General features: G+C 46.8%; 1 protein-coding gene across 1 annotated transcript in view; it reads left to right on the top strand.

Moving 5' to 3' along the window:
* The first annotated feature begins 88 nt into the window (after positions 1–88).
* Positions 89–22479, top strand: part of COL22A1 (collagen type XXII alpha 1 chain) — a 513833-nt gene continuing 491442 nt past the window's right edge. The window contains exon 1 of the mRNA XM_040355007.1: positions 89–395. The gene's annotated coding sequence lies outside the window, so the exon portion shown is untranslated. The remainder of the gene's footprint in view (positions 396–22479) is intronic.

The following is a 22479-nucleotide window of genomic DNA, read 5'->3' as shown; positions in this document are numbered from 1 at the left end:
CCTTGCTCCCCTCTGTCTTCCATGGTGGCTTCTGAAACTCAATCCCCAGAGAGAGCCCAGCCCCTCCTGTGCACACAGCTCTGCCCCTCTTGTGTCTCCCAGCTCAGATGCAGCTCCCCTCCCTGCAGTGCAGGAACAGCTCTGTGTCCCCCCTTCCCTATCATTGTCCTGGCTGCAGCCTCCAGCCCGCTCTGGAATGTCATGGATGTCCTCTAGCCGCACTGCCCACCTCATCCCTGGCTGCTGCCCCTTGGCATGAAGTCTCATCATCAACTCTTCTAATTCAGATCTCAGTCCTAGAGGTGTCCTCCTCTCTCTGTGCATCCTTCCTGGCTTTGTCCTGACACTTCCACACCGGTGTCCTTGTACGTCTGGCACCTTTTTTTTGGGATTGGGTAAGTTGATTCATGTGTTTCTCATTAAATTACACCTGCTGCTGGATGTAGCCGGGTCCTAATGGGCAACATCTGCTGGTTTAAGGTTGCTACAAAGTTGCAAAGTTACGTTATAGTGTTAAAGGTTCCATCCTAAAAGTTTGAAAAGTTGTGTCAAAGTTTTCACATCTACATTCTGCAGAATAAGTAAAGGCCAATTTAGGTCATTAGACTGTTGGAGACGCTTGAGAGCGTGTGTGTAGGAGTCTAGGAGTGCGTAGAGGTGCATAAGAGTGCCTAGAGGTGCGTAGGAGTGCGTAGAAATGCGCAGAGGTACGTAGGAGTGCGTAGAGGTGCGTAGGAGTGCGTAGAGATGCGCAGAGGTACGTAGGAGTGCGTAGAGGTCCATAGAGGTGTGTAGGACTGCATAGGACTGTGTATGAGTGCATAGAGGTATGTAGAGGTGCGTAGGGGCGCATAGATGTACGTAGAAGTGCATAGGAGTGCGCAGAAGTGCTTAGAGGTGCATAGAGGTGTGTAGGGGTGCGTAGGGGTACGTAGGAGTGCGTAGAGGTGCGTAGAGGTGCATAGGACTGCGTAGGACTGCGTAGGGGTGCGTAGAGGTGCGTAGGAGTGCGTAAAGATGCGAAGGAGTGCATAGAGGTGTGTAGGAGTACTTAGTGGTGCGTAGAGGTGCATAGGCGTGCATAGAGGTGTGAAGAAGTGCATAGGAGTGCTTAGTGATGCGTAGATGTGCGTAGGAGTGCGTAGGGGTGCCTGGTAGTGCGTAAGAGTGAGTAGGGGTGCGTAAGAGTGAGTAGAGGTGCGTAGAGGTGCTTAGGAGTCCGTAGGAATGCTTAGAGGTGCGTAGGAGTCGGTAGGAGTGCGTAGAGGTGCGTAGGAGTGGGTAGAGGTGCGTAGGAGTGCGTAGAGGTGCGTAGAAGTGAGTAGATGTGCTTAGGAGTGCGTAGAGGTGTGTAGGAGTGCTTAGAGGTGCGTAGGAGTCCATAGGAGTGCGTAGAAGTGAGTAGAGGTGCGTAGAGGTGCGTAGAAGTGCGTAGAGGTGCGTAGGAGTGCTTAGAGGTGCGTAGGAGTCCGTAAGAGTGAGTAGAGGTGCGTAGAAGTGAGTAGAGGTGCGTAGGAGTGGGTAGAGGTGCGTAGGAGTGCGTAGAGGTGCGTAGAAGTGAGTAGATGTGCTTAGGAGTGCGTAGAGGTGCGTAGGAGTGAGTAGAGTTGCGTAGGAGTGCGTAGAGGTGCGTGGAAGTGCGTAGAGGTGCGTAGGAGTGCGTAGAGGTGCGTAGGAGTGAGTAGAGGTGCGTAAGAGTGCGTAGGAGTGCGTAGCATTAGACAGGTGCATGGTCATGTGTCAAAGTGTATTTCTTTTGTGCATTGATATGCGTCTTTGGTGAATTTATAATTTTCGAATTTGGAGTGGATGAGGTTAACAGCCGATTGATCAAGGCTTGCCAAGGCATCAAAACGCATGTTATATAAGTTTGATTTACTGCTATTGACTTCTATGCAGGAAAAAAATGGATATGTCTTATTTTTCAAAACGCACGTAACTGCAGCGCTGAGTTGGGAGACGACACGATCTTTATCATGGTGAACCGCAACACGTGTTATAACGCAATAATAGAAATAAGGCTCTTAAAGTGACTCTCCATTCGAGAGTTCCTCAAAGTTTTAATTATCTCCAAGGGCCATGAGACATGGGAAATTTTTAGCACGCGTTTGCAGCTGCTACAGAAACGTTAGGGGTACGTATTCCAGTATCATTGGCATGTCATCAGCCTTTCATAGAACTACGTGTAAAGTATAGGAAGTCGCAGATGCTAGTGACTTTATTACTGGAGTGAAAAGCTGCGAAAACACCAATCGCCAAGCGAGTGATGCAGTAATTATATAAGAAATAATGGAATATTTAAAAACTATTTTTGATACATTTTTCTTTTCAAAACCTATTTTTGGTAAAAGAAAAAAAAAAAAAACACGTGTGTCAAAATTGCATTGAAAGTTAAGTCAAAGTTTTAAAGTTGTACTATACTAAATGGCTGATTTAACCACTTAAAGGTCCAGCTTATTCTGACACTTTTTGCTACACTTGGAGGCGCCTCTCTTCTCTTTTATACCCTGTAAAAAAAAAAGGCTTTGATATACAAGTGCTTTGGATTACAAGCATGTTTCTGGAACGAATTATGCTCTCAAACCAAGGTTTTACTGTACCTATTTTTGGTAAAAAAAAAAAAAGGTAAATACGCGTGCGTCAAAATTGCATTGAAAGTTAAGTCAAAATTTTAAAGTTGTACTATACTAAGGGGCAGATTCACGTAGAATCGCCCTACGCTGCGGCGGCGTAACGTATTACATTTACGTTACACCGCCGCAAGTTTTTAGCGTAAGTGCTTGATTCACAAAGCACTTGCCTGTAAACTTGCGGCGGCGTAGCGTAAATCCGCCCGGCGCAAGCCTGCCTAATTCAAATGGGGCAGGGACCATTTAAATTAGGCGCGTTCCCGCGCCGAACGTACTGCGCATGCTCCGTCCCTAAAATTTCCCGACGTGCATTGCGGTAAAAATGACGTCGCAAGGACGTCATTGATTTCGACGTTAACGTAAATGGCGTCCAGTGCCATTCACGGACGACTTACGCAAACGACGTGAAATTTAAAATTTCGACGCGGGAACGACGGCCATACTTAACATTGGCTAGACCACCTAGAGGGCAGCTTTAGTTTTACGCGGCGTATCTCTACGGAAACTACGTAAATTTACAGCGACGGGCAAAGCGGACGTTCGTGAATCGGCGTAACAAGTCATTTGCATATTCTACGCCGACCGCAATGGAATCGCCACCTGGCGGCCGGCCTAGAATTGCAGCCTAAGATCCGACGGTGTAAGTCACTTACACCTGTCGGATCTTAGGGCTATCTATGCGTAACTGATTCTATGAATAGAATCGCATAGATACGACAATCGTATCTCAGAGATACGGCGGCGTATCAGGAGATACGCCGTCGTATCTCTTTTGTGAATCTGGCCCTAAATGGCTGATTTAACCACTTATAGCTGAAATTCAGGTAGGGCGGCGTAATTTTGACCCAGCGTAGCGTATCGTATTTACGCTACGCCGCCGTAAGTCAGAGAGGCAAGTTTTGTATTCACAACGCACTTACCTCCTAAGTTACGGCAGCGTAGCGTAAATGGGCTGGCGTAAGCGCGCCTAATTCAAATGTGGAACAGGGGGGCGTGTTTTATGTTAATGCTTCGTGACCCAACGTGATTGACGTTTTTAGCGGACGGCGCATGCGCCGTCCGTGGACATATCCCAGTGTGCATTGCTCCAAAGTACGCCGCAAGGACGTATTGGTTTCGACATGAACGTAAATTACGTCCAGCCCCATTCACGGAAGACTTACGCAAACGACGTAAAAATTTTCAAAATTTGAGGCGGGAACGACGTCCATACTTAACATTGGCTAGGCCACCTATTTGTTCGACTAACTTTACGCCTGAAAACGCCTTACGTAAATGGAGTATCTTTACTGCGACGGGCAAGTGTACGTTCGTGAATAGGCATATCTCGCTGATTTACGTATTCTAGGCGTAAATCAGCGTTCACGCCCCGAGCGGCCGGCGCAGGCAGTCGTATCTTAGCTACATTTAAGTGTATCTCAATTTGAGAATACACTTAAATGTACGACGGCGCAGATTCAGAGTTACGACGGCGTATTTACTGATACGCCGGCGTAACACTCTCTGAATCCGGCTATTAGGCTCAGTTTACACCGGGGCGACTTGTCTATGGAAATCGCAACCCCTCATGCCGCGTACACACGATCAGTCAAACTGATGAGAATGGTCTGATGGACCGTTTTCATCGGTCAAAACCGATCGTGTGTGGGCGCCATCGGTTATTTATCCATAGGTTAAAAAAAGCAATCTTGTTTTAAATTTAATACCTAACCAATAGAAAAAAAACGATCGTTAGTAGGCACAACCATCGGTTAAAAATCCACGCATGCTCAGAATCAAGACGACGCATGCTTGGAAGCATTGAACTTCGTTTTTTTCAGCACGTCGTTGTGTTTTACGTCACCGCGTTTTGACACGATCGTTTTTTTAGCCGATGGTGTGTAGGCGCGACGGATCATCAGTCAGCTTCATTGGTTAACCAATGACAACGGTCCATCAGACTGTTCTCATCGGATGGGCCGATCGCGTTTACGTGGCCTTAAAGTCGCCAAAAGCAGTACAGAAACGACTTTTGGGAATTGGTGCGGCGCTGCAAACACGGCGTCGACCACGATTCGGATGGTGCCATTGCTGGCAATTGCCGCCGATTTGGCATTGCGATTTGACAGGTCGCATGCCAAATTTGCTCTGATGTGGACCAGGGCTAAAATACATTTACGTTTTTGGTTGTGACGTGACAAAATGTGGAAAATTTAAGTGGTATAAATACTTTTTCAAGGCACTGTAGGAAACAAAAAAGGAAACAAAGTTTCAGATTGTTAATATTCTTAACATTTCTTTATTCCGTTGTATTCCCGGCCTTTGTTGTTTGGTAAATACTTTACGTGTTTTTTACAGTTTTGGGGACGGCCCCTTCCTGTTCCAACATGACTGCACACCAGTGCACAAACAAGGCCCATAAAGACATGGATGAGTGAGTTTGGGGTGCACTGGTGCGCAGTCATGTTGGAACAGGAAGGGGCCGTCCCCAAACTGTTCACACAAAGTTGGGAGCATGAAATTGTCCAAAATATCTTGATATACCGACGCCTTAAGAGTTCCCTTCACTGGAACTAAGGGGCCAAGCCCAACCCCTGAAGAACAACCCCACACCATAATCCCCCCTCCACCAAATAGATGGAATGACACACTGCAGAGCTCAGTGAGGAGAGTTTTGGGAGCTGATTGGAGGGATGAGACACTTCCTCTCCACACAGCACACAGGAGCAGAGCTGAGGCTGTCAATCACTTGGAGGTCCCTCCTCTGTCACCATTTTTATATTTGGTGTCAGGAAAACTTGTCAGAAGTGAATCATGCTGATAGCAGAAGGAGGGAGCAGCAGACAGAAATTACACTTAGTGCTCTGAACTGAGACAAGTACACACTATAGAGGGATATGCTTTGTTTATATTTCATGTCTGAGGTTTACAACCATTTTAATTAAAAGTTTTGTGTATTTTTGCTTTTTCCGGTTTTGTGTGTAATCGTTTTTTGTTTTTTTTGTATCACGTTACTTATTTTTTTTACTTTACTGATTCCGGTGTCTGGTTTTGCTTTCTGTGAAGAAAATGTAAAATGATAAAACTGATAAGGAGCATTTCTTGGCACGAGAAGTTCAAAGAAGCTTCCAGAGGCCGTTTCCGCTGGATTCGCACCGCGTGCCTTTCATGTAGCGAGCGTCGACATGCGCTAAATGCCATTTAGTTGACATGTATTTTTTTATTGGGTTGTGTTGAAGTTTTTTGTCTTGTTTGATTTGCAGCCAAAATATTTACATTTTGCTTTTCTTACCAAATGCTGTGCTTTAGAGCCGGTTCACACACAGGCGGCGCGACTTTGGGGGCGACTCGGCAAGGCGATCTCAAGGCGAAATGTTTAGAAAGACACAGAAAGACATGGAAATACTCAGTTTCTGAGCCTTTTCCAAGGTCAGCCAAGGTGTCCTCTGGCCTTTCTGACTGTTTTAGAGGATCTCCAGGCGCCCCCCCCCCCCCACCTCTGGCCGCATGCGGTATTGCATGTCATTGAAGTCAATACGGAACTAATTATTTTCGTTTCCATTGACGTCAATGGGGAAACTCACTTTGATTTGCAAGTACTTTGGTTTACGAGCATTCTTCTGGAACGGATTATGCTCGTAACCCGAGGTTCCACTGTATAGATATACACACTGGCCCGGATTCAAGTAGCAATTGCGCCTGTGTAACCATAGGTTACACAGCGCAATTGCTTACTTGCCCCGGCGTTACGAATGCTCCTGATTCAGGAACATCGTAACGCCGACTGCAGCCTAAAATCTGCGTGGCATAAGGCTCTTATGCCGTCATATCTAGGCTGCATTCTTATGATGACCGCTAGGGGGCGTTCCAAATTGTGGTCAGCGTATAGTATGCAAATTGCATACTAACACCGATTCACAATGTTGCACGAGCCCTGCGTACGCAATTTACGTCGTTTCCGTACGGCGTGTTTAGCGTAAGGCTGCCCCTTCTAATAGCAGGGGCAGCCAATGCTAAAGTAAACCCGTCGTTCCCGCGTCGCAAAGTTAAAATTTTACGTCGTTTGCGTAAGTGAATCGTGAATGGCGCTGGACGCCATTTACGTTCACTTTGAAGCAAATGACGTCCTTGCGACGTCATTTGCCGCAATGCACGTCGGGAAAGTTTCCAGACGGAGCATGCGCTCTACGCTCGGCACGGGAGCGCGCCTAATTTAAATGATTCCCGCCCCCTACGGGATCATTTACATTAGGCGCCCTTACGCAGGGCAAGTTTACACAGCGCACACGCAATTTACGGAGCTACTGCTCCGTGAATCGTGGGTAGCGCAGTAAATTTGCGGGGGCGCAGGGCAAAAACGCTGCCCTGCGCCTCCGTAAATAAGGGGCAAATCTACCTGAATCCGGGCCTCTATTTATATATGAAAAATGGAAGTGCCACACTTTTTATACATTTCTATTAAAAAGTGTATGGCCAACCAAACCTAACTATGGCCAACCCCAAAGTAGATGGGAACACCCCAAACTCCAAGATAGATGAAGATGTCCCAAGATGGATGGAAGTGAACTCAGGAATTACAGCAGAGAATCTCAATGCTGAAGTTCCTCCAAACAAGCCAACAGGAAAACCCAGCCCACCAGACACCACCTATATAACCAATAATATCATTTTTGGGTTGGCTGAAAAGATATGGCTAGCCCAACCCAAATATGGCCAACCCAAAGTGAACGGAAACACACCAAATTCCAAGATGGATGAAGATGTCCCGAAATTGATGGGAACAGACTTGGGAATTTTATGAGGGAAATCTCAATGCTCAAGTTCCTCCAAGAAGCCAACAGATTCATTGGCCCACCATACTATACCTATAACCAAAATATCACTTTTGGGTTGGCTGGAAAGATATGGCTAGCCCAACCCAAATATGGCCAACCCAAAGTGAACGGAAACACACCAAATTCCAAAATAGATGAAGATGTCCCAAGATGGATGGCAACAGACTTGGGAATTTCATGAGGAAAATCTCAATGCTCAAGTTCCTCCAAGAAGCCAACAGATTCATTGGCCCACCATACTATACCTATAACCAAAATATCACTTTTGGGTTGGCTGGAAAGATATGGCTAACTTGGGAATAGCTCCAGTAAGAGCCGGTTCACACTGGGGAGACTTGTCAGGCGGCTCAGCTGCCTGACAAGTCGCGTCCCATTCAATGCAATGGAACCGTTCTAAGTCGGAGCGACGCAAGTCGCTCCGACTTAGAAAAAGGTTCTTGCACGACTTCGGGGGCGTTGACTTCTATACAGACTTCTATACAGAAGTCGTTTTGCAGGTCGCCTCTGAAGTCGTCTTCAGGACGCCTTGCCGAGTCGCCCCCAAAGTCGTGTCGCGGAAGTGTGAACCGGCTCTTAGGCTGCTCCCTCCACAAGCAGGATATCCTCTACTCTATATATAATAGAATAGGAATAGAGGGGGTAATCCACAAAGATCCGGCGTAACGTAAATTTTCCCATTTAAGTTACACTGCCTTAAAATTTCTACCTAAGTGCCCGATCCACAAAGCACTTACCTAGAAATTTTCGGCTGTGTAACCTAAATTCCGCCGGCGCAAGGCGTTCCTCTTTTCATGGGGGCGATTCCCATTTAAATTAGGCGCGCTCCCGCGCCGGCCGTACTGCGCATGCTCGTGACGTCATTTTCCCGACGTGCATAGCACGAAATTACGTTACGCCAAGCTTTGTGGATCGCGACGGGTCAATAAAGTTGCGTTGGAAAAAAAAAAAGATACGGCGAAAAAAAAAAAATTCAAAACAGAAGGGTCTGCTTTTACAAGGTGTAAACAGTTTACACTTTGTAAAAGCAGCCCTAATTTTGCATTTGCAAACTAAAACTTACGGAGAAAAAACGAAGCTGAAAAGCTTTGTGGATCTCCGTAAGTGCTAATTTGCATACCCGAGGCGGTATTTCGACACGAAATGCCCCCAGCGGCGGATGCGGTACTGCATCCTAAGATCCGGCAGTGTAAGTCCCAACCCAAATATGGCCAACCCCAAAGTGAACGGGAACACGCCAAACTCCAAGATGGATGAAGATGTCCCAAGATGGATGGCAACAGACTTGGGAATTTTATGAGGGAAATCTCAATGCTCAAGTTCCTCCAATAAGCCAACAGATAAATTGACCCACCATACTATACCTATACCTTTGGGTGGGGTGGCCCTAAAAATTCAATCTTTTTTTCTCTCCTGAATGTACCTACATTCTTGTAGGCACATTTTGCTTGCTGCTAATATGTCAGACTCAGAGGGCCAGATTCTCAGAAGAGTTACGACGGTGTATCTCAGGAAACACCGTCGTATCTCTGTTTTTGGCCCCGGGTATCTATGCGAGTGATTCCTAGAATCATTTTCGCATAGATACGGCGTAGATCCGACAGGTGTAAGTCACTTACACCGTCGGATCTTAGATGTAATTCGACGCTGGCCGCTAGGTGGCGTTTACGTTTAGTTCTCATTTGACTATGCAAATGAGCCTGATACGCCGATTCCCGAACGAATTTGCGCCGCGTCGTCGTCGTTTATGTCGTTTCCGTAAGCGTAAGGTTACCCCTGCTATATGAGGGGTAACCTTACGCCAGTCAGCCGTATGCCATGTTAAGTATGGCATCGGGTCAGCGTCGTCTTTTTCCGTCGGTTATGTCGTTTTACTAAGTCGTCCGCGAATACGACCTTACGTCAATGACGCTCACGTCGGCGTCATTGACGTTTTCCGTCGCGAGCTGGAGCATGCGCACTGGGCTATTTTTCCAACCGGCGCATGCGCAGTTCGATCGACGCAGGGGCGCGCTTAATTTGAATACAAGCCGCCCCCTTTGAATTACGCGGCCATACGCCGGGGACCATTTACACTACGCCGCCGCAAATTACGGAGCAAGTGCTTGGAGAATACGGCACTTGCTCCAGTATGTTGTGGCGGCGTAGTGTAAATGACATACGTTACGCCGCTGCAATTATATGTGAATCTGGCCCAGTATGTCCATAAATTGTTCTATTTATGCAATCATTCCAAGTCCACAGATGTTAGTTGACTTGGCTTCAGGGCAGAGCTTACTCAATCAGTCCCATTAACTTCTGGCAGAGTTTGTACATAGCTGAACAGTTGTTTTTCCTACAAGCGATAATTATGCTGTATTGTAGGTATTAATTGGTTTAATTGCATTAAAAGGACATAATTGTCTAAGTTTATTGTCATGAGCCTCTTGTATGCAGGTGGAAGGTCTTCTGATAGTCTCATGGAACCTCATTGACATCAGCATCCCCGTACAACTCCCTTTGGCTGCCTCTGGATGCCTTTGTAAAGTGAACCATTCACAAAATAGAAATTTTGGACCACACTGATGTTCTGCCGTCCCAACGAGAGAAAACTCCACCCCTTCAGGACAAAGCCCACCATTTGACATCATAACATTGGCCCGGATTCAGGTAGAATTGCCCATAATTTACGGAGGCGCAGGGCAACGTTTTTGCCCTGCGCCCCCGCAAATTTGCTCCGCTGCCCTTGATTCACGGAGCAGAAGCTCCGTAAATTGCGCGGGCGCGCCGGCAAAATGCCCGGCGCAAGAGCACGCAATTTAAATGATCCCGTAGGGGGCGGGAATCATTTAAATTAGGCGCGTTCCCGCGCCGATCGTAGAGCGCATGCTCCGTCGGGAAACTTTCCCGACGTGCATTGCGGCAAATGACGTCGCAAGGACGTCATTTGCTTCAAAGTGAACGTGAATGGCGTCCAGCGCCTATCACGATTCACTTACGCAAACTACGTAAAATTCAAATTTCGCGACGCGGGAACGACGGGTATACGTAACATGGGCTGCCCCTGCTAATAGCAGGGGCAGCCTTGCGCGAAAACCGCCGTACGTAAACGACGTAAATTGCGTACGCAGGGCTCGCGCAACGTTGTGAATCGGTGTTAGTATGCAATTTGCATACTATACACTGAGCACAACGGGAACGCCACCTAGCGGCCACCGCAAGAATGCAGCCTAAGATATGCGGGCATAAGAGCCTTATGCCAAGCAGATCTTAGGCTGCAGTCGGCGTAACAAGGTTCCTGAATCAGGAGCACTCGTTACGCCGGGGCAAGTAAGCAATTGCGCTGTGTAACCTATGGTTACACAGGCGCAATTGCTTCTTGAATCTACCCCATTGTTTCTGGTGGAAAAGGTAGCATGCATGGGGCAACGTTTAAACACTAAAATTCCTGCAGATCCCGTGTGGAGGATGTAGCGTTGGACTCCAATCATCCATAATTCATGGTTCAAGGAGACCAATCACAGTCAAGTGGCGCAGTGAGTGAGTGAGTGAATAACTTTTATAGCGCTACAAATGCGAACTGAATCGCCTCAAGGCGCTTCCTATCCATTGTCGTCCTGATCCTTCAGAAGAGATGGGTCTTGAGTTTTTTTCTGAAGGCCCGGTGATTTTCTTCCATTCGGATGTTAGTTGGTAGAGCGTTCCACAGCCGGGGTCCTTGGACTGCGAATCTTCATTCTCCTTTTGACTTGTAGCGGGACTTGGGAATAGCTCTAGTAAGGCTGCTCCCTCCACAAGCAGGATATCCTCTACTCTATATATAATAGAATAGGAATGGAAAGTCTAGTGAGAGCAACAGACCAAGGGAGTCCAAAAATCTTTTATCACTAGTAATAATTTATAACACGAACATATAAAATTAGCAATGTGTTTCGGGGTCTCAAACCCCTTTCCCACCTTTTTCAAGGGGAAATATTATATGTGGTTAGAAGAATTTAAAAATAAAACAGTCACCAAAATGAATTGTTTAAAGAATGAATAGTGAAACACTTTGCTGCTTTGATGTTCCATATTTTTAGTTCTACAGGGTGGGCCATTTATATGGATACACCTTAAAAAAATGGGAATGGTTGGTGATATTAACTTCCTGTTTGTGGCACATTAGTATATGTGAGGGGGGAAACTTTTCAAGATGGGTGGTGACCATGGTGGCCATTTTGAAGTCGGCCATTTTGAATCCAACTTTTGTTTTTTCAATAGGAAGAGGGTCATGTGACACATCAAACTTATTGGATATTTCACAAGAAAAACAATGGTGTGCTTGGTTTTAACATAACTTTATTCTTTCATGAGTTATTTACAAGTTTCTGACCACTTATAAAATGTGTTCAATGTGCTCTCCAGTGACATGCGGCGAGTGCTACGCTGTGAGCTCTTGCTGAATGAAGGTAGGACAGCCACTGATGTTTCTTAGACCCCTTTCACACTGGATAGGCCTATAGCGGAGCAGTAAAATCGCAGTACAGCATGAAAAGTGCTGTAACGCCACCTTAATATATTCCAACCGATTATGGGTGGGGTTACCTGTCTGTATAAATAAGGTCCATGGTGTCTATAGAAGACTTTTCCGTATTGGTTTACACCAACCAATAAGACCCCCTATTGTGCTTCTTCAAACCTGCTTATGGCATTACAGTTCTTTTTCAGAACTGACTACTAAAAGACGCTCATTCAGTCATGTGACACAAGCGACATCAATACTTTCCAAACATGTTTTATTACAGAGGAGTGACATTGCCTTGCGCTAAAGATAAGACGTATTTTACGAGTGTGACCTCATAGAAGGCAGTGCAAGGTCATGCTCACATCAATGGAACTTAACTGTACAAAAATAACATTTCAGCAATTTCAGATACAGAAATGCCAAAAGCTTAAAGGGTCAGTCTATGAAAAAGTGAAGTTTAATTATAGGCTGAACTTGGTGGGATCTTGGTGGGATCTTGGTGGGCTCTTGGTGGGCTCTTGGTTGGCTCTCTTGGGCTCTTGGTGGGATCTTGGTGGGATCTTGGTGGGCTCTAGGTGGGCTCTTGGTTGGCTCTCTTGGGCTCTTGGTGGGATCTTGGTGGGCTCTTGGTGGGCTCTTGGTTGGCTCTCTTGGGCTCTTGGTTGGCTCTCTTGGGCTCTTGGTGGGCTCTTGGTTGGCTCTCTTGGATTTCTGGTGGGCTCTTGGTTGGCTCTCTTGGGCTCTTGGTGGGCTCTTGGTAGGCTGTTGGTTGGCTCTCTTGGGCTCTTGGTGGGCTCTTGGTTGGCTCTCTTGGGCTCTTGGTGGGCTCTTGGTGGACACCAGTTTTCCTTCCCCTCCCTCTTGCTCTGCCTCCTGTCCCTCAGCAGCCTGGGTATTAAACGTCCTCCTTTCTTGCTACCCCTGCTAAACAATATTTTTTACTTTTTGCTATAATAAATATCCAAAAAACAAAAACGAAGTTCTTCATCAGTTTAGGCCGATATACATTCTTCTACATATTTTTGGTAAAAAAAAACACAAAAAAAACAATAAGCGTATATTGATTGGTTTGCGTAAAAGTTATAGAGTCTTCAAAATAGGGGATAGATTTCTGGCATTTTTATTATTTATTTTTTACTAGTAATGGCGGCGATCTGCGATTTTTAGCGGCTCTGCGACAGGTGTTCAATGTGTCCGCTACAATGTTGCAGTACCGCTAAAAATCAATGATCGCCGCCATTACTAGTAAAAAATATTTAAATATAAATGCCATAAATCTACCCCATAGTTTTTAGACGCTATAAATTTAGCGCAAACCAATCAATATAAAAGTGCGCTAATATGGTGTGACAAAACGTATTGCAACGATCGTCATTTTATTCTCTAGGGTGTTAGAAAAAAAATCTGAAAGTCTGTGAGTCTGAGAGTCTGAAAAAGAGGCTCGGTCCTTAAGTGGTTAAATCAGGGACAGTCCCTCGATATCAGGGACAGTTGGGAGCTATGCAGATTTATGTTAGTACCTCTATTACCAATGGTGAAATGCCTACAGAAAATCTTCAGTAGTGTTTCTCTTCATTGATTCCCAGCTTGATAAATGTGCTGGTGCATACAGTGTGACAGTCTGACAATTTGTATGAGTTAGATGCTTTGAATAAATTAGATATGACGAACTTCAGGTATGCTGTATATACACAAACCCCATTAAATCCAATTATGCTTTTATTACAAATTGTTGAAGTTTCACCAAGAAAAATATATCATGTTTTTGGACAATCAACATCTGTCTTGACACAAGACACAATTCATTTAATTAAACTCATCAGTTAATTTTGCAATGTGAATGTAATGCCTGTAATGCGTTTATTATGTTCATTTCCTATGATCGTTAGCTCCATCTAGTGGCGATAATGCAGTATTTTTCTGATAGAACTTAAAGCGGGGGTTCACCCTATATAAAAAAAAAAAAAAAAAATTTCCTCTAGCATTAAATTCGGCATAGTAGCGCGAGCTACAGTATGCCTATCTGTATTTTTTTATCCCCGTACTCACTGTGCTATTGTACATTGAAGATTCCGGGGAATGGGCGTTCCTATGGAGAGAGAAGGTGATTGACGGCCGGCCCTGGCACGTCACGCTTCTCCGGAAATAGCCGAAATAGGCTTGGCTCTTCACGGCGCCGTGAAGAGCCGAGACCTACTCCGGCTGTCTTCGGGGAGCGTGACGTGCCAGAGCCGGCCGTCAATCATCCTCCCTCTCCATAGGAACGCCCATTCCCCGCGGCAGATGGAATCTTCAATGTACAATAGCACTGTGAGTACGGGGATATAAAAATACAGACAGGCATACTGTAGCTCGCGCTACTATGCCGAATTTAATGCTATACTGTTGTTAAGGAGGGTGAACCACCGCTTTAAACCCTTCCTTTACCTTAGTGCAGTCCTCCTTCACTTACCTCATCCTTCCATTTTGCTTTTAAATGTCCTTATTTCTTCTGAGAAATCCTCACTTCCTGTTCTTCTGTCTGTAACTCCACACCGTAATGCAAGGCTTTCTCCCTGGTGTGGAGTGTCGTGCTCTCCCCCTCCCTTGTACTCAAGGGCGGATCCAGAGTCTAGTCTCGGGAGGGGCACTGCCAGAAAATAAGGCCCCTTTCACACATGCGGACCGTATGTCCGCTTTTTCATCCATGCGTTTGCGGATGAAAAAGGGACATACATTGGTTCCTATGTGATTGCGGGTGTCAGCGGATGAACATCCGCTGACACCCGTAATCACCTGCCTCCGCAAAGATCCGATTTTGCAGACGGAAGAAGATCCTATTTTTTCTTCCGTCTGCGGAAGAAAAACAAACATTTTAAAAACTGTAAATATAAAAATAAATTCAGGTGGCCAGATTACTGTTTGCTCTTCTGCAGCTACACATTTAAATCAATATCCTGCATTATACAGTAATTAGATTAAACACTTGCTGACCAGCTGCAGTACATACAGTATACTGCAGCAGGCAGTGATGTATTATGGCCTAGGCCGACAAGGCCCAGGCCTAGGGCGGCACTTTGCGGGGGGCGGCGAAATCCCTGCCCCCCTGTGCTCATCCCACCCTGCCCCCCTGTCCTCATCCCACCCTGCCCCCTGTCCTCATCCCACCCTGTCCCCATGTCCTCATCCCACCCTATCCCCATGTCCTCATACCACCCTGTCCTTATCCCATGAAAATGACAGGGCGTGTCTTAAAAAGGAAGGGGTGCGTCATATATGAAGTAGGTGGTGCGCGAGTTTCACCAGGCCTAGGGCGGCACAAAACCTAAATACACCCCTGGCAGCAGGTCAGCTCTATTGCACAAAACAACATACCTGTAGGCCATTTTGTGCAATAGCCAGTGATCTCCACCAGCCACCCACGATCGCTCCCCACAGAGATAGAACAGCGGTCTGCAAATGTAAACAAGGCAGACTGCCGTTCTGTCAGAGATGAACAGAGTGATCTTGTGTTCCTGCTAACCAGGAACATGGATAACTCTGTTCATCTAGTGAGTCCATCCCCCACATAGTTAGCAAGCACCTCCATGGTACACAGTTAACCCTTTGATCAACCCCTGATGTTAACCCCTTCCCAGCCAGTGTCATTAGTATAGTGACAGTACATATTTTTAGCACTGATCACTTTATTAGGTTCACTGGTCCCCAAAAAGTGTCAATTAGGTGTTCAATGTGTCCGCTGCAATGTTGCAGTACCGCTAAAAATTAATGATCGCCGCCATTACTAGTAAAAAATATTTAAATATAAATGCGATAAATCTATCCCATAGTTTTTAGACGCTATAAATTTAGCGCAAACCAATCAATATTGTGATTTTTTTTTTGTACCAAAAATATGTAGCAGGATACATATTGGCCTAATCTGAGGAAGACATTTTTTTATTGCAACAAGCAAAAATTATATTTTATTTTTTTCTGTTTATATCGCAAAAAATTAAAACCGCAGAGGTGATCAAATACCACTAAAATAAAGCTCTATTTGTGGGAAAAAAAAGGACAACAATTTTATTTGGGTACAACGTCGCACGACCATGCAATTGTTAGCCAGTTAAAGTAACGCAGCGCAGTATCGCAAAAAATGGCCTGGTCATAAGGGGGTTTAACTTTCCGGAGCTGAAGGGGTTAGGATTTAACAAGTCGAGACTAAAAGGGCATTTTTTTCCTTCCATAAATGGCACACATGTATTTTACGATTTGACACATGACATTCATTAATTCTTTTACTCATATTTTGGTGTTCTGAGGGGCTCCCATGCAGGCGCAATGGAGTAGAGATGGATCGAATGGATCCAGTAATCTTCTCAAGAAGTTCTTCCTGTATTCACATCACTCTTTCTCTGCAGACTGTGCAAGGTGGAGAAGATGGAGGAGGTGGGGTGGGTGGAGCCAACACTAACTCAGGGGCGGCAGAGGCCTGTAGTGTGGAGAAGATGGAGGGAGGAGGTGTCGGTGGTGGGTGTGGCCAACACAGTCAGGGGCGGAGAATTAAGAATGCAGGCGCTTACTGTGCAAATGTGTGCATTCATGCACTGTGCTATTACAGTAACTTATAAACATCAGCCTCCTAATCTCTATTGCAAACGCCCCGCCCCCCTCCATTTGAGGCTTCACTCTGTTTATTACGGACGGTCACTGTCACCAGCGCTGCAGCGCCAGCCACACCGTCACGTTGGCTCTGAGACTGAGTCCGACGTGACTCACTGGCCGTGACGTCACTCGTTGCTAGACGCCAAACGGCCCTGGCGTTAGCAACGAGTGCAAGGAAGGGGAAGAGTCTCCACCCACCTCCTCCTCCTCCGCTCCTGCTATCATTACAGCGTTCCTGTGCGCTGCTGATCGGCTGATGTGAGAGAGAGACTCGGGCAGCGGCAGCCAGCCGCAGAGCAAGCATTTAAAGAACCCCCCCCCCAAAAAAAAAAAAAAAAAAAATTACAAAAAAAATTACAAAAAAAAAAACTAGAGCAAGCGAGTGTGACATGATTGTCTCGGGGGGGGGGGGGGGGAATTGCCCTGTTGCCCCCCCCTGGATCGGCCGATGCTTGTACTACGGGAGAGTCAGGACGCCCACTAACACACAGCTCCTTTCTCTATCTTGCAACGTAGAGAGCGTCCTGACTCTCCTGTCATTCAAGGGAGGGGGCGAGCACGACACTCCACACCAGGGAGAAAGCCTTGCATTACTGTGTTTAGTTACAGACAGAAGAACAGGAAGTGAGGAATTCTCAGAAGAAATAAGGACATTTAAAAGCAAAATGGAAGGATGAGGTAAGTGAAGGAGGACTGCACTAAGGTAAAGGAAGCCATTTAGGAACGAAAATTGTACCTTTACAACTACTTTAAGTCTGGTAATGAAACCAATGCTTGCAATGCAAACTGGACATTGTAAAATGACTTGTCAGACTTAAGATGCTTGACCCCGAGTCTTTTTAGCAGATGCTTGTTGAGTTTAGTTGCTCTTTAAATTGACTTCTGTGGATTGTGCAGTTTGTTGCTGACACTCATTAGTACTGAAGCTCACTTTGATGAGTGCTGAAACATCTTCAACATTACAGAATGCATCCAGTTGAATGGGAGACGTCCACTTTTAGGCCCAGATTCTCAAAGGGCTTACGACGGCGCAACGCAATGTACGCCGTCGTAAGTCCTAATCTGGGCCGTCGTATCTATGCGACTGATTCTTAGACTCAGTTACGCATAGATATCCATTAGATCCGACAGGCGTAAGGCTCTTACGCTGTCGGATCTTAAATGCAATTTTTTTTTTCGCCGCTAGGTGTCGCCTCCGTCGTTTTCCCCGTTGTGTATGCAAATTAGCAAAATTGGCGAATTCCCGAACGTACGCGCGGTCGATGCAGTGAAGTTACGACGTTTACGTTAGATTTGCGACGCGTAAAGTTGCCCCTGCTATATGAGGGGCAACCAATGTTAAGTATGGCCGTCGTTCCCGCGTCGAAATTTAAAAATGTACGTTGTTTGCGTAAGTCGTCCGTAAATGGGGCTGGACGCCATTTACGTTCACGTCGAAACCAATGACGTCCTTGCGACGTCATTTAGCGCAATGCACGTCGGGAAATTTTAGGGACGGCGCATGCGCAGTACGTTCGGCGTGGGAACGCGCCTAATTTAAATGATCCACGCCCCCTACCCGGCTCATTTGAATTAGGTGGCCTTGCGCCGGGGGATTTATGCTACGCCGCCGAAACTTTACAGGCAAGTGCTTTGTGAATCAAGCACTTGCCCGTAAAACTTGCGGCGGCGTAATGTAAATGACATACATTACGCCGCCGCAGTTTTACGCTCAGATACGAGAATCTGGGCCTTAGTATATAGTGATCCAAATAAAAAGGGAAGATGATTATAAAACCCAATGGAGGGACCACCCCACCAGCAATGTCATATGAAGAACTAATTTTTTCCCCCCAGTAAGTACCATTTTTATTTCTTCACTTTAAAATGATCAGATCTTTGAAGGACCTACTCCAAGGAAATTGCTCTCATGGAGATATAACATGGTTAAAGGCAGGGCTGATCCTAGGCAGGGTGGGCAGGGTGCTTTGCACCCAGGTGCCTGCAGAGGTGGGGGCGCCGGAGTGCCAGAGTTCTCCCCTCCTGGCAGTGCTCGGGGGAGGGGCCGCTCCTCTTCCTGACACAAGGGTTTTAGTTTTTAGAGTGCAGGAATGAATTCCTCACACTGGGAGTCTGGGATCCCGCACTGTCTCTACCAACTGCAGTTGGAATGCCTCCCCCTTCCCTATCTCAGGCTGCAGAGAACCGAGGTGAGTCACAGTGTTCTGTGGGCTGGAGGATGGCTTCCCCAGCATCCCTTTACACGTGCTCTGGGCTGTCCCTGCTCTAGATGTTTTATGGCATGATAGATTGCATAGGATACACAGCCCCTGTCCCTTCCTGCCCCTCAGTAGTCCATCTACAGATGTGATGTATAATGAGATGGACAAAGAGCCCTCTCACACTGACAGTGCAGTGGCGTCGGCGGCAAAGTGCAGTCCAGCGTGGAACGCGCAAGTGGCGAGCGTAATTAACGCTCAATTCGGCACATATGCTGTATCCTAATAAATAGAACAGCGTGGTCTGCTACACGCTATTCTATTATTGTCAGCCGTAACCGGTGCAGTGTCATATTCTGCTCCCTATCGCAGAATGCTGCGGAAGTCACATGGCGGCCAACTGCGCATGCGCAATGCGTTCCAACGGCAAATGCGATGCGTTCCAGGGGATTTACGACACTACCCTTCAGTGAACCATCACAATTTGTCACGGAAGTGACGAGGAACCATACACAGAGCGGCGGGGGGGCGGGAGAGAAAGAGACATACAGATGTAACGAGAGCCATACACAGAGCGGGGGGCGGGAGAGAAAGAGACATACAGATGTAACGAGAGCCATACACAGAGCGGGGGGCGGGAGAGAAAGAGACATACAGATGTAATGAGAACCGTACTGTATCTGCATGTCTCTTTATCTCTCTGTGTATTGTTCTCATTATATCTGCATGTCTCTTTTTTTCCCGCCCCCCCCGCTCTTTGTATGGTTCTCATTACATCTGTATGTCTTTCTCTCCGGCCCCCCCCGCTCTGTGTATGCTTCCTCGTCACTTCCGTCACAAATTGTGATGGGTTCACTGAACGGTAGTGTCGTGAATCCCCTGGAACGCATCGCATTTGGCGTTGGACCGCATTGCGCATGCGCAGTTCGACGCCACGTGACTTAGGCTGCATTCTGTGATAGGGAGCAAACGGTGACACTACACCGGCCACGCTACAAAACTACTGGTACCATTTATCCCTAAACTGGAAACCATGCCACGCTGGATCCCTACCAAAATCAAGGTAATGCCCTAGCTGGATCTACGCTGCCAAGCTTACTACAGTTGCTGCGGACACCCCGGGATGTCCCCCACCAGGAGACCCTCCATGGGAGAATCCCATTGCTGCTACAGTACTCTGCTTATTGAAGAACTTTCATGCTCCGCAAACGGATAAGTATCATTACTACGTTACATCTATTGCTGTACAAATACCCGCTTCATATATAGCTTTATTAAGTACTGCATTTGAATCTGGCTCTAGTAATTACTACTATGCTGCTTGGGATTACTAACTGTGCCTTCATGTAACAGTTGTGGAATATCTTAAAGGGACATACACTCTAAAGCCATTTAAACTTCAATTGCCTCTCTCAAGTTAATGCTACTTGCATACAGTATTTTCATATGCTACGTGCTTGACATTCGTTGTTACTTGTATACAGGCTTCCGCCCTAAAATACTGAACATGTTCATTGTACTGTACTTTTTTTTTACTAAGGTTGGTAGGGTTGTCCCGATACCACTTTTTTAGGACCGAGTACAAGTACGATACTTTTTTTCAAGTACTCGCCGATTCCGAATACCAATACTTTTTTTTTAAATGTGTCCCCAAATGCAGCCATGTCCCCCCACAAATGCAGCCATGTCCCCCCACAGATGCAGCCATGTCCCCCCCATATATGCAGCCATGTCCCCCCCCCATATGCAGCCATGTCCCCCCATATTCAGCCATGTCCCCCCTATATGCAGCCATGTCCCCCCATATGCAGCCATGTCCCCCCATATCCAGCCATGTCCCCCCATATCCAGATAAGTCCCCCCTTATGCAGCCATGTCCCCCCCCATATGCAGCCATGTCCCCCCCCATATGCAGCCATGTCCCCCCCCATATGCAGCCATGTCCCCCCCATATATGCAGCCATGTCCCCCCCATATATGCAGCCATGTCCCCCTTACCTACATGCTGCCGCGCCGCCGCTTGGTTAATACGGGCGGGGGAACATTACAGCTTTCATTTGAATAGCTGTAGTGTTTCGCACTGCGTATAGACACTCCCCCTTGCTCGGGATTGGACAGTTCACCCGAGCAAGGGGGAGTGTCTATACGCAGCGCGGCGGGAAACACTACAGCTATTCAAATGAAAGCTGTAATGTTCCCCCGCCCGTATTAACCAAGCGGCGGCGGCAGCTGGGATGCAGCGTAGCGGCGGTGGCGGGGGGGGGCGAGTATCGGATGAGGCATCGGGGGCATTTGCGGGAGTACAAGTACTCCCGCAAATACTCGGAATCGGTCCCGATACCTCCACCTTTAGTAGCTCAACGCATTCTTGTATGTAAAAAAGGGATGATGTAGTGAACCCCCAAACTCCTGTTCTCTGATTGGAGTGACGCCTGGGGTCTAGTACTGAAATTTCACATAGCATAGAGAAGTGCATTGAAATCTTTCCCTAACCGCAGTTGTGGTTCACTCTCGTTCACCGTAGTTTGTGACACCCCTCCAGGTCCCAATAAAGTACTCTGCTTCTCTTTCTGTATTTTGTTTATTGTTAAGATATCATGTAAGGATCCCAGGGTAGTGAAGACTTCGTGAGGGAGCATTTCTGTGGTTGAGTCATTGCCATAGAAACATTTGTAAAGGGGAGGAGTTAGTAAAATGACCACGCCCATGTGGGGGCACCACAAATATTTCTGCACCCAGGCGCCTGTGACCCTAGGATCGGTCCTAGTCAAAGGGGTTGTAAAGCTTCATGTTTTTTCACCTTTATGCATCCTATGGTCCTTAGGTGGTTAATCTACTGAACCCTTCTTTTTTGTGCTTATATACGGAAGAGTAAATGTATTTAACAACCGCCCATGTGCATTTTTTAAGGGGATTACCTTTTTTTCCTTTTTACTGTTTATATATTTATATACCGTATTTATCGGCATATACCGCGCGCCGGCGTATAGCGCGCACCCCAAGCTGAGGGGGGAAGTTTAGGGAAAAAAACGTACATTTTGGATGTCTTGCCCGGCGTCCATCGGCGGCCTTGCGCGGGTCCGTCCAGCCTTGCGCGGTAGTCCGTCTGCTGTCTTACCCGGCGTCCATCGGCCGCCTTGTCCGGCGTGCAGGGGGTCCGTCGAGCCTTGTGGGTGTCCGTCTGCCGCGGGGTCCGTCGAGGGGTTGCAGCGTCGTGTGTTAGAATTTGGCGCGCTGTGCGGAGCCAGATTTCCTGCGCACTCGGCTTCACTCAGCTCCTCTCGCGTGGCTGCGGGCGGAGCCGAGCGTGGCCGAGCGTGCAGAACACTCGGCTCGGACAATGTTGGAGATAATGTCGGAGACAGCGGGGATCGGCGGGGTATCGGCGTATATCGCGCACCCACGATTTCCCCCTGATTTTAAGGGGAAAAAAGTGCGTGGTACACGCCGATAAATACGGTACTTTTTTAAGGTTTTTCTGTAGCAATAGTCTATGTTAGCTGCCCTGATTGGGCTGTAGTATTGCATTTCTTATATTCATCATTTTCATTCAATGGCCCTTTGAAGTCTTGGCTAGTACCTAAAACATATTTACATGATACTCAGTGTATGGTGTCATTTACAGAGAGCTGGGTCGCTGTTTTTTTCTTTACTGATGTCATACCACCTATCAATCACCGGTGACTGAGCATTCCTCTGTGTAGCTCTATCAAAGAGAACCTGACCAGTCA

This window comes from Rana temporaria, chromosome 5, assembly GCF_905171775.1.
Source record: "Rana temporaria chromosome 5, aRanTem1.1, whole genome shotgun sequence".
NCBI lineage: Eukaryota > Metazoa > Chordata > Amphibia > Anura > Ranidae > Rana > Rana temporaria.
Note: the sequence above shows the minus strand (reverse complement) of the source record. Positions and strands in the feature narration are given on the sequence as shown.